A 12201-nucleotide genomic window follows, 5' to 3' on the forward strand; every position below is an offset into this window, starting at 1 on the left:
CAGAGCCACAGAGTGGTGAAGCAGGTTGCCCTGCCTTGATGAATACCTCCTCCCCCTACAGCTTAAACAGTTGTGTTAAGACAGGGAGTCAAGTCAAAGCAGCTCTACCTAATACATAGAAACTATCACAGGTAGGCTGCCAAATTGAGGAGACAAGGAAATATGGCTCAAATGAGAGGACAGAACAAAACCACAGTAAAAAAACTAAATGAAAGGGAAATAGCCAACCTGTCAGATGCAGAGTTCAAAACACTGGTGATCAGAATGCTCAGAGAACTCAATGAGTATGGTAAAAACATTAGGGAGGAAATAAAGATTATACTAAGTGAAATACAGAAATAGCCACAGGGAACCAACAGTGAAAAGAAGGAAGCCGGAATTCAAATTGATGATTTGAAACACAAGGAAGAGATAAACATGCAACCAGAACAGAAAGAAGAAACAAAAATTCAAAAAAAAATGAGGAGAGTAAAAGAAGACTCTGGGACATCTCCAAAAATGACAATATCTTAATCATAGGTATGCCAGAAGGGGAAGAGGAAGAACAAGAACTGGAAAACTTATTTGAAAAAATAATGAAAGAAAGCTTCCTTAATTTGTTGAAGAAAATAGACATGCAAGTCCAGAAAGCACAGAGAGTCCCAAACAAGTTGGACATAAAGACGATCACACCAAGACACATCATGATTAAATTGCCAAAGGTTAAAGATAAAGAGAGAATCTTAAAAGCAGCAGGAGAAAAGCAGAGAGTTACATACAAAGAAGTTACCATAAGACTATCAGCAGATTTCTCAAAAGAAACTTTGCAGGCTAGAAGGGACTGACAAGAAGTATTCAAAGTGATGAATAGGAAGGACCTTGCTATTCAAAGTGATGAATAGCTAAAGGAATTCATCATCACCAAGCCATTATTACATGAAATGTTAAAGGGACTTATTTAAGAAAAAGAATATTAAAACTATGAACATTAAAAAGGCAACAAATTCACAAATATCAACAACTGAATCTAAAAAAAAATAACTAAGCAAACAAGCAGATCAGGAACAAAATCATAGATATAGAGATCATTTTGAGGGTAGTCACCTGGGAGGGGGAAGGAGAAGAAAGGGGGGGGAAAGGTGCAGGGATTTAGAAGTATAATTGGTAGGTACAAAATAGACAGGTGGATGTTAAGAATAATATAGGAAATGGAGAAGCCAAAGAACTTATATGCATGACCCATGGACATGAACTAAGGGTGGGACTGCTGGAGGGAAGGGGGGTACTGGGTAAAGGGGGATAAAGGGGGAAAAATTGGGACAACTGTAATAGCATAATCAATAAATGATGCTTTAAAAATTATCAGAAAGCTAACTTTTTAAAGCAAAAATTTCATTTTGGAAGGAGAATATATGTAATCTCAAGACCTAGAACATATAAAGTTAATGGCAAATTTGTTTCAAGGACAGTAATAGTAAAAGCAAAATTGCTAAGTCTTCTGAAGAACTAATCAAGCACATTGTTCTCTTATTTCTAGAAAATTAAAGTGAGCCTTTTAGAAATGTTGAAAAGATGTCCATGGTGCACTCTCAGTTTACTTTGTAAATGTGTGTTCTCTCTTCCCTGTGGTTCCAGAGGCACTGGCCTGAGCTGAGGATGTAGGTTGCTGGTGGCTTTCTGGAGTCTCCTGATGGAGGGCTCAGTGTCTTTCCAAATGACAGATGGTTCCCCCTGCTGGTTGGACTTAAATTCAGCCTTCTAAGCTAAGCCAACCTAGGAGGAATCACCATCAGCCTCACTGACTATTAAAACATGGTTTTGACTTTCATCCTCAAAAAACTAACCTTCCGTGACCAATTGAAGTGCAGTCAAGAACTAGTTAGTGATGGCCTTCCTTCCTCCCTCCCTCCCTCCCTCCCTCCCTCCAACCACTGTAACAGCTCTGACTTTTTCTCCCACCACTCTCCTCTCCCTGCATCATCACACTGGCCTCCAGGCTGTGCTGTTTTTCTAACACCAAGCATTCTCCTGCCTTGGACCTTAGTATCTTCTGTTCCTTCTGCCCAGAATTTTTTAAATCCAGACTCGTCTTTTTCATATCAGTGAGGTCTTTCCTTAAACATTATCATCTCAGTGAGATCTTTCCTGATCTCCTTGCTTAAAAATGCTACAATTTCCCCAAACTCACTATATTACTTTGCTAGGGCTGCCACAACAAAGAACCACAACGCAGGTGATTTAAGAGCACAGACAATTATTGTCTCACAGTTCTGGAAATCTAAATCCATGCTCCCTCTGAAACCTGCAGAGCATCCTTTTTTGCTTCCTCTTGGCCTCCGTGGAATGCTGGCAGCCTTTGGCCTTTCTTGGCCTGCAGCTGCATAACTTGTCTCTGCCTTCGTCATCATGTGACATTCACCGTGTGTGTGTGTGTGTGTGTGTGTGTGTGTGTGTGTTGCCACATGGCTCTCTTCTTATAAAGATACCAGTCATATTGGAGTAGGAACTGGTTCTGCTCCTCACCTTAAGTAATTATGTCTGTTATGATCCTATTTCCAAAAAAGGTCACATTCTGAGATATTGGTGGTGAGAATTGGAGATACTGGTAGACTTCAATGTTTCTTTTTTGAGGGAAAGGGCCATAATTCAACTCATAACACTCCTCATTATTTTCTTTCCCACTCTGTGTTTCTCCAGAGTATGTAGGATGATTTAACCAATCACAAATATTACATTTTTATTAAGTTTATTGTCTGTCTTCCCAATTAAAAAGGGGGCATAGTGAAGGTAGGATTTGGGGTTATATATATTATGTTCACTACTATAGAGGGCAGTCCTGATACCTTAGTAGAAACTCAATAAATCTTGTTTGAATGAGTGATTACCTGTGTTCAGTTATTGTACTGAGCAGACCATACAGCATGATATGGACAAAAAACATTAGACAAAGAAAGAAAATAATTACCTTTAAACAAAATCCCAGGAGGTAAGTAGGTGCTTATTGTTATGATAGTTTTATTTCAAAGAATGTCAGAAGGTCATATGAATGGGAAACAAAGGTAGAGGTCAGAACAGAAGGGCGGACCAACAGGAGGAATATCCTGTACTCTGTTACTGAGTGTTTGATGGATAGTGAGGTCTCTCTGATCTCCTTGTCACTGGAAGTTAATTCTGAAAGTAAGGTGGGGCACAGGGCTCTCACTTTGCCTGAGCATCTTATATGTGCCAGGAACTGGAACTATGCTTGGTACTAATCCTTATTTTTTTGTTTTAAATTATCCTTTTTAAAAATATTTTATTTATTTATATTTAGACAGACGGAAAGGGAGAGAGAGGCAGAAACATCAGTGTGTGGTTGCCTCTCTCACGCCCCCTACTGGGGACCTGGCCTGCAACCCAGGCATGTGCCCTGACTGGGAATTGAACTAACGACCCTTTGGTTTGCAGGTCGGCGCTTAATCCACTGAGCCACACCAGCCAGGGCTAAAAAACTTATCCTTTTGATAGATATATCAAGATATATCATTTACTCAAGTAAAGTGACCCACAAAACACTGTTTAGACAGATGATTAGGAACAGACCACTTCAGAACTAGAGAAGTACTCTTTCTTCCAGCCTCATGTGCGGATCAGCCTCATCTTTTTGCAAAATAGAAAGTTCCAGTGCCAGGACTGGTTAGCTCCGGAGGTTGGTTAAATAATTCAGGTAGAACAGTCCTAGAGTAGAAATGAGGAGTTGTAGAGACCAGGCACCATTCGGCCATTTCCTATATGTGATCTTGTGTGATTCACTTAAGCCACTCTTGAACTTATGCAGAGTAATGATAATGGCTACAGAAATCATACAAGTGCCTTTATTATATCCTTTTAACAACACCAATGCAGTCAGCTAACTCAGTATTCATAGTGAGTGTTCCTAATAAAGTTGTACCTAGAAGCTATTCAGATCACTGCTAAAATCATCGGAATCTCTTGTTTTTGGTGTAGGTATTCCAAACTGCCTGCCCACCTAGACCCTGGGTAGAAGCCTCGTCCATCCTGCCACTGATCACTGAGGAGGTAACAGTCGTCGAAGAGGTAGTATTTATTTAATTTAAAATTTATAAATTGTTATAATTGACCTACTATGGGTATCCTTATGGTAGTACATATAAAATAGAACTTTTAAAATTGTAAAATGTCAGGGCTCAATTCCCTTTGAGAATTTATCCTCTCTTGACTTCTATTTGTAGCTGCCTTTTGAAAATTGGGGTGTAAATATTGTGTCAGTTAAATAAAGGAGTGATGACTTCATTTTTTAAAGAAAGCATTATCTTTTTTTTTCTGTGAAATGTAGTTTAACTTTTACCTGATTGACATGCTATTATATTATTCTCACCCCACCAGATGGTTACACGTGTTTAATAATTTTTATATTGTAAGGAGTAAGGTTAAGTAGTTTCACAGTCAGGTTTGTTATGGGTAGCATGTCTTTGAGAATTATTGTGGAATTGGAATAAAATTAATAGCAATAGGAGGATGCTTCTGATATGAAACATACCTGTTGAAATGGCATGGGACTGTTAGTGGTCAGAGTTAAATCTTAGTGGTGTGTGTTAGGACCAACGAAGGATAAAGTTGTGAAAAGTCTTGAAGAGAGGGCAAAATAGTCACTTACCTACCTTCCTATGTCTTTGAGTAGTTATACTGGCTTTTTTGAGTATGCATTAAAAAATAGCAAGAAAGGAGGAAAAATGAGCTAATGTAGTAAAATTTCCCCAGCATATTGTCAGTGGAATGTATTTCTTTAACTCTTAGAACTCGTGTTTATATATATATTCCTCTCTTTTTCTACTCACTCCTTCTCATCTTTACTCCCTTAAAAATATTTCTCATTATGAGGTCTTAGCAAACAACTTAACATATTTAATCAATACAGATATTGAAAAGCTCCATGTGCCAGAACACAAAGATACTATGTGTATTTGTTTTGTTGCTTGCAGTCAAGGCCCTGTCTCTGGTTTCCACTTTATGGTGTATCTCTACTAACTGGACTCTGCTTTCCTTTCTGTCTCATTCCATAGTCACTTGAAACCCATGATTTAGGCAGGATTGCCCATAAAATTTGTAGGACCTTGAGGCATTGCTGCATCTCGATGAAAAGTACTCACCAAATGCAGATCTGATGGAATGAGGCAGGCCTCTTCTTCATGTTCCCAATTTCTCTCTGGTGAATCACCTCCCTGATTAGTGTTTATCTGGAAAACAGAGAAGGTTTAGGGTCAGTAAATGAGGTGAAATGGCACACTGGTATTACATGCCTCTATGAGTCTTTGCTAGAATCATTTGATCCTTGTGTTATTGTTGTGGATAGTGCTTTTAAGCTATGAAGCAAAGCTTTCTTCTTTTTTTTGGAATGGGAAAGCTATTAATAAAAATATATATCAGAAATAGGGACAGTTTAATGTAAGTGATTAATGGAAAGAGGAATTATAGAATATAACTTCAAGTGTTAAAATCCTCACTTACTTCTCCTTTCTTTGGAAAAACTTTCTTTTTCATTTCCGAAGTAAAGGGCATGTCCTTCCTAATGCCAGATACACACTCTGCTGTTTATCCTCTTTAAGGTGACTGACTTGGATTTTTGGTATTTGCTGTGTCATCTCGGTTAACTCACTTAACCTCTCTGAATTCTGGCTTTGTCATCCATAACATGAGGCTAATTATAGAAGTTACCTCCTACAATGGTTATGAAGGATTAAATGACAATTTATGTAACAGATTAGCAAACTGCCTGGCATATAAATCCCCTTAAGAATTGGTAGCCATAGGAATATTATTAGAAGGAAATGTGTGCTTACCAACTCTGTGTTGGCATTTAAACATACTGTTTTTAATATTCTGCTTTTCTTAGGATATTACCTATTGCAGTTTCAGTGAGGCAGGATATAGGGATATCCTAGAACAAAAAATATGGAAGGTAAAATAAATAACATGACAAAGTTCCATGTAGATCATCTTTGGTAGCTGTGATTCTGTACAAGCCTCATTGCTCTGAGATGAAATGCTGCCAGTTTAGGAGCAATATCTAATTGCTGTTTTATCATTTAACTTTCTGCTGTGCTTTCATTCCAAATATTTTCATATGCTTGGCAAGATCATCAAGGAGTCTCTGAGTCTGACTAAAATTTCTACTTAAAACCAAAACCAAGTATCACTAGATGAGGTTATGGGTAGAGGTTAAGTATTTTGAGTAGAGGAACTAGGAGAAGCAAAGGAATGTTTTTTAAATGTTTGTATTTGTTTTCACTTCTAGTTTGGCTCTACTGAACCTGACATTCTCACAGGTGACAGCTATTAAGTATGAGGGAAAAAAACTACCTGATGGCATTTGACAATGGAAATAAGCAAGCAGATTCTAGGGGGTAATTGAAACTTAAAACTTGGAAGCAGAGACCAGTGCAGAGTGAGTTCCCCATTTTACAACTTTTAGACTAAAGATAGGCTGAAGTTATCATGACATGGGTGGCTAACTCCAATTGAAAGCCACAGTCTTTTTAGTTTGAAAACCGAAAGAACAGAGTTCAGGTAACCACAGTCACTGGGAAATGAAGCCAGAATCCTGGAAAAGAGAGAGACAGACAGGGAAATCTCATGATTCTTTGTGTAAACACTGCCCATGTTTTTGACGGACCCTTGAAGCACACATGCAAGGAGCAGACACACACAACACAGATAAAGATAAAAGAACTGAAATGAGATTTCAGCTGCCAACCAATAGAGATTTTTCAATTTGAGTGTAACCAAGTTAGTTGCCCACTAAAACAAATAAATCAATGTTCTTCAAAGATCTCTAATAGGCTTCACACCATAATATTCATATTCATACATTCACATGATATAATCCAAATTTACATAGCAGATGAAGAACCAAGAAAATGTAAACCCTCATGAGTTGAAAAGGCAATCATTTGGGACTAATTCTGTGGTCGTCCAGATGTGTGACTTAGCAAATATTTTAAAGAAGCTGTCATAACAATACTCAGTGAAGGACAGAAAAATATACTTGCAGTGAATAAAAACATAGTAACTAGGAACACAGAAAGAACCAAGTCATAATTCTACAACTGAAAAATATATTTGAAATAAAAATTCAGAGTGGACTTATATCAGAAGTAACAGAGGAAGGTGTCAGTGAACCTAAAGATAGATCAGTAGAAATCCTCTTTCTAACAAAAAGGAGATTTAAAATACTGAACAGAAAAAATATATATAAGCAGAGCCTCAGGGGCCTGTGTAACAAAAATAAAAATGCCTAATACATATGTAATTGAATTCTCAGAAGGAGAGGAGAAAGAGAATGGGACAAAATAGTTGAAGAAATAATGGCTAAAGATTTTCGAATTTAGAGAGGTGCATAAATTTATAGATCTAGAAACTTCATGAGCCCCAAGAAGAAAATCATGCCTAGGTGCATCATATTCAAACTCATGGATACCGATAATATAGAGGAAATCTTGATATTAGCCAGAGAAAAATGGTGCATTACATTTCAGGGAACAAGGCTTTAAGTGTGCACTGACTTCTAATCAGAAACTACAAAGACCAGAAAAAGTAAAGCAGTTTGAAAAGTACAGAGGAAATAACCTGTTAAACATCCAGAAATCTACATATAGTGAAAATATCCTTTGAGGATAAAGTCAAATTGTAGACATTTTCAGATAAAACTAAGGGAATTCATTGCCAGTAGATCTGCACCACAAAAAAATGCTAAAGGAAGTCATCCAGGCTAAAGTGAGATAAAATAGAAGCTTAAATCTTCAGGAAGGAATGAAGACTGTCAGAGATGGTAGATATAAATGTATATTTTTCATCTTAGTATCTTTAAAATATTTAGAGCCTTTATTTTAAAAATCCTTATCTGTAGCAGAATATGTTTGTTGATATAGAGGGAGAGGAAGGGAATAAGAGAGAAAAATCAGTGTGAGAGAGAAACATTGATTAGTTGCCTCCCATATGTTCCCTGACCAGGAATTGAACCCACAGTCTAGGTATGTGTCCTGACCAGGAATAGAACCAGCAATCTTTTGGTGTGTGGAATGATGCACCAACCAACTCAGGTGACTGGCCAGGGCTATAGAACCTTTTAATGAAAAAATTATAACACCACTTTGTAGTGTTTATAATATACTGTGTATAGATGCAATGCATTGGACATTTCTAGCATAAAAAATGATAAATGGACTTATGCACTTGCAAGATTTACACAGTCTAAATAGACTGTGAAAGGTCAGGGATGTATATTTTTTCCCTAAAACAGGCACTAAAAGTACAATAGATAAAATAGAATACTATTTTTTTTTTAATGATCCAAAAAGAATTCAGGGAAAAAGGCATAGAGGTCAAGAACACAAAGGAGACAAACAAGAAACAAATAATAAAATTGTAGTACTCTATGCAACCATATCAGTAATTATATGACTATAAACTTTAATTAGTATGTGGAGTTTATCAGAATTGATTAAATAGAACAACTATATTCTGTTAAGAGACAACCTTTGTATATAAAGATAGAAATCAGTTTAAATTAAATCCATGGAAAAGAAATAGCATGAAAGCAGCATAAGAAGTCTAGAGTGGTTATATTAATGTCAGACAGATTAAACTTTAAGACAAAAAGTATTATGAAAAATAAAGTAGAGCATTTCATAATAACAAAGCGGTCATCCATTAAGATGACATAAGAATTATAAATGAGTAAATGTATCTGATAAAATTCCAAGTAAGATCACTTTAAGTATTTTGGAGTCCAGAATTTCTTGAGAACTAACTCAACTGTGAGTCAAAAGACATCATTTTAAGCTAACAACCATTTAATAAAATCATCAACTATTTAATAAATGTATGGATTCAAAATTCAACACAAATAAAAAAAAGGATAGTTGGAGAGTATAGATATTTGTATGCCTAATTGCTATAAATATGTCATTACACAATGTTGTTCAATCATCTTTTCTTGCTTAATGCAATGTATATGTTTCAGTGCCTCCCATCATCCAGGATCAAGCTAGGCACTCGCACAGTTTAATCCATCAAACAGAGTTCATATTTAATGCATGCACCAGAACAGCTATTAAGTCCATTCTTTTTTGGTGCCCTCACCATACTAATTGTTAAATATCCTGAATGTCACCCTTGCTCACATACAATAGCTATACTAGTTAGACATATTTCCTTCATTTGTCAGTGGAAGAATCAGAGGTTCAGAGAGGTTCAGTGTCTTGCCCAATGTCATATAGTGGGTGGATGGCAAAACCAGCCTTCAAATTCAAGTTTGAAAGCTTCCTGCATTGCACTACACCATTTCTTCTAAGAAAACATCATGAACCCATTGTTACTAATGTATGTACCAGGTACTCTATTGTATGAATGACAAATCTGAAAACTTCATATGTACGTATTTTTTATTCATTTCTGTATTTCTGGTAGACATTTTACAATAAGAATTTAGACATTGCTGACAACACCCAGATCACCATGTGCCCCATGACAGGAAAGAAGGGCAGCGAGTGTGAATCTTGGCTCAGCCTGGAGCAGAATTTTACATCAATGCATGGAGTTTGGAGGGAAAAGTGATCTCTAAGGGATGTTTAAGAGTTATGCATTTGAGTTTTACTGCTTCTGATTGACAGAACTGCATTCATATCTTAACGGGTCAATATTTCAGACTTTTCAAGTGTTACTGAATGTTTTCGAGGGTATTCTCTCTAAACTTTCACAATAATGTTATGAAACAGGTATTATCCCCATTTTAGAAATAAGGACAATAGAGATTTTATACTTTCTCCTCTTAAATAGAATGCTAATATGTCTGTTCCTCTAAATGACATAGGACCAAAACAGTGAGGTGTGTCTTCACTACATTTGCTTGTGAGAACCTTTATGTAATTTCCATAATATGTGAGGGTCCCTAGCCCAGAATCAGGTGAAATGAATCTTGGTCATTCCTCCCTTACTAGCCAGCTAAGGAATCTCTACTTCATTTTGCAGTAGTGTATAGACAATTTAAAATAAGACTAATAAAATATACATAGAAAATTCAGAAACAAATCCTCTTACCATGGCTGCTAATAGAATTGCAAATACACATTGAGCACAAAAATTCACTCTGAGTTTCCTGGTAGGAAGAGCAAAGGGAAGAATATAGGAGGTTTCATTTCAGAAAATTTTCATATGATCTCTAAGATACCTTCCTCTTTTATAAAAATGGGGTAATAACATCTACCTTTAGAATCTTGATAGCTAACATTTATGTACATACCCACATTGGTGCATAAATGTTAGAGTATCATTTTCTTTCCTATATAACTCTAACTAAGGTTTATGGTAGATATGTCAGGAAAGTCAGACTGTAGTTAAGTTTTTGTTAAAATTCCATACTCTGAACTTTGTGGGTCAACTTATTTAAGTACCCCTATGTTGTCAGCAACTGTGAGAAACACTTTATAGTCTTCTCCACACAAAGTAGATGTTATTGCCCACATTTTAACTCAGCTCCAGAGAAGCGATGACACCTAACCAAGGTCATCCAATGGCTTTAGTTAGAATTAGAGCCCCTATCTATCTGTCACCAAAGCCTCTGTTTTTTTTTTTCCAGTACACCACACTGCTTCTAAAATATTGAATATCTTAACAATTTAGGCAATCCTTGCAAGAATCATTCCAGGTTATAAAGTGGTGATTGTGAAGAATTGGCACATACCAGGTTAGAATTTGTGTAATGTGAAATCACCAATGGAGTCATGACTTAGGAGGCTTCCTATAAACGCTGACAACATTAAAGAACCTTTGAATGTCTGTATTTTGTGTTCATGCTTTGTTTTTAAAAAGTAGTTTCTTCAACAAGACTTGAGGACTTGGAGATCCACCAAGGGCAAGGTCACCCCAGGACCACCAGTAACAGCTTTGCCAATACAATTGGAATGTTCCTCAACTATAAAGTTATTTAATGAAAAGAGGACCCCCCCTCAGAAAAACCTTTTTACTAATGTGTAGTGCTCTCTCTTCAGTTTGAAATGAGCAAATTGTCAGCCTGCCGATTACCATGCGTACAGTATTATATACTCATTAAATTACTCACTGTGGATTTCTTCAGGTTGTCAAACTGCCTAATTGAAAAAATGTCTAGTGTCGCTCTTATGGGAAAGAGACAGAAATCAAAGGGCTGGAGAGCTTACTCTTAATATTTCAGAGTTTGCTTTTAGCTGCAGCTAGAAATTGTTTGGTTTTATAGCTTTGATTAAGAGACTATTCCTTCTGCATCTTTTTGGTTTTGTTTATAATTCAAACACTATAATTATAATGGAGTTGCTTTTATAATAGAGCTAGTAAATCATTCTGCCAGCAGAAGAAAATCAAAGGGAAGGGCTAATTTTTTTCCCCCTGCTGTAACCATCAGACCCGTTTGGGTGTGTTGGGGCTCTAACAAACTGGGAATAGGGGTCTGGGTGGGTTTTAGTTTTGCTAAATCTCTGCTGCAGTGTTCTCATTTTAGGATGTTTAGGCCTTATCAGCACCTCAGCGGGTGGCTGAATGAAGTAACATCCTTAGGCTATCTTTCAAAAATACCAATGCCCAAGCTCCCTTCCAGACCAAATACATCAGAATCTTTGGAGGTAACTGTTTTAAAAGCTAATTGATTCTAATGGGAACCAGGATTGAGAGAAACTGTCATAAATTTACTCGGGTCGTTCAGGATTTCAAAGCAAGACAAGTGCGGCAGCTGTTACCATCAACCAATGTTTTCTGATGGGTTATAGACCCTTTAGGGTTTTAGAAGATTAAAATTCTGTTTTTTCAGCTCCACTAAGATCTACTAAATGAGATTATTTGGAGATAGGGCCCCAGGAACCTCCCTTTTATTATTATTATTTTTTAAAATTTGGAGGATCGGGGGAAGATGGCGGCAGAGTAGAATGGAGAGGATTCTGCTTCTCCCCACACATGGGAGAAAAACATGGCTGATCTGTGGAGGAACACAGCAAATAGCCAACAGTGCCCCAGCATATAGGAAAATAGGAGTCCAGAAATTGTGGTGGACACTGAATGACCAGATGGTGAGGAGATGGCTGCAGGTCAATAAGGTCCAAGGGACCAACACAGAGGTGGCTGCCTGGGCCGTGCTGGGTGCTAGGGGCCTGGCCCTGGGTCTGCCATGGACTCTTTGGGAGCCAAGAGCCAGCA

The 12201-nt window shown here is 37.1% G+C and overlaps 1 protein-coding gene across 5 annotated transcripts in view; it reads left to right on the top strand.

Annotated features, from left to right (window-relative positions):
* The window catches only part of FHIT (fragile histidine triad diadenosine triphosphatase), a 1463343-nt gene that overhangs the window by 383970 nt on the left and 1067172 nt on the right, over positions 1-12201 (top strand). For 4 of the 5 annotated variants that reach the window (XM_053668986.1, XM_037137395.2, XM_037137392.2 and 1 more), the window contains one exon: positions 3967-4056. The gene's annotated coding sequence lies outside the window, so the exon portion shown is untranslated. Of the gene's footprint in view, positions 1-3966; positions 4057-12201 lie in introns of those variants that run through there. The other variant, XM_053668988.1, reaches the window with a different exon arrangement.

This window comes from Artibeus jamaicensis, unplaced genomic scaffold, assembly GCF_021234435.1.
Source record: "Artibeus jamaicensis isolate MK-2021 breed Jamaican fruit bat unplaced genomic scaffold, CSHL_Jam_final contig_519, whole genome shotgun sequence".
NCBI lineage: Eukaryota > Metazoa > Chordata > Mammalia > Chiroptera > Phyllostomidae > Artibeus > Artibeus jamaicensis.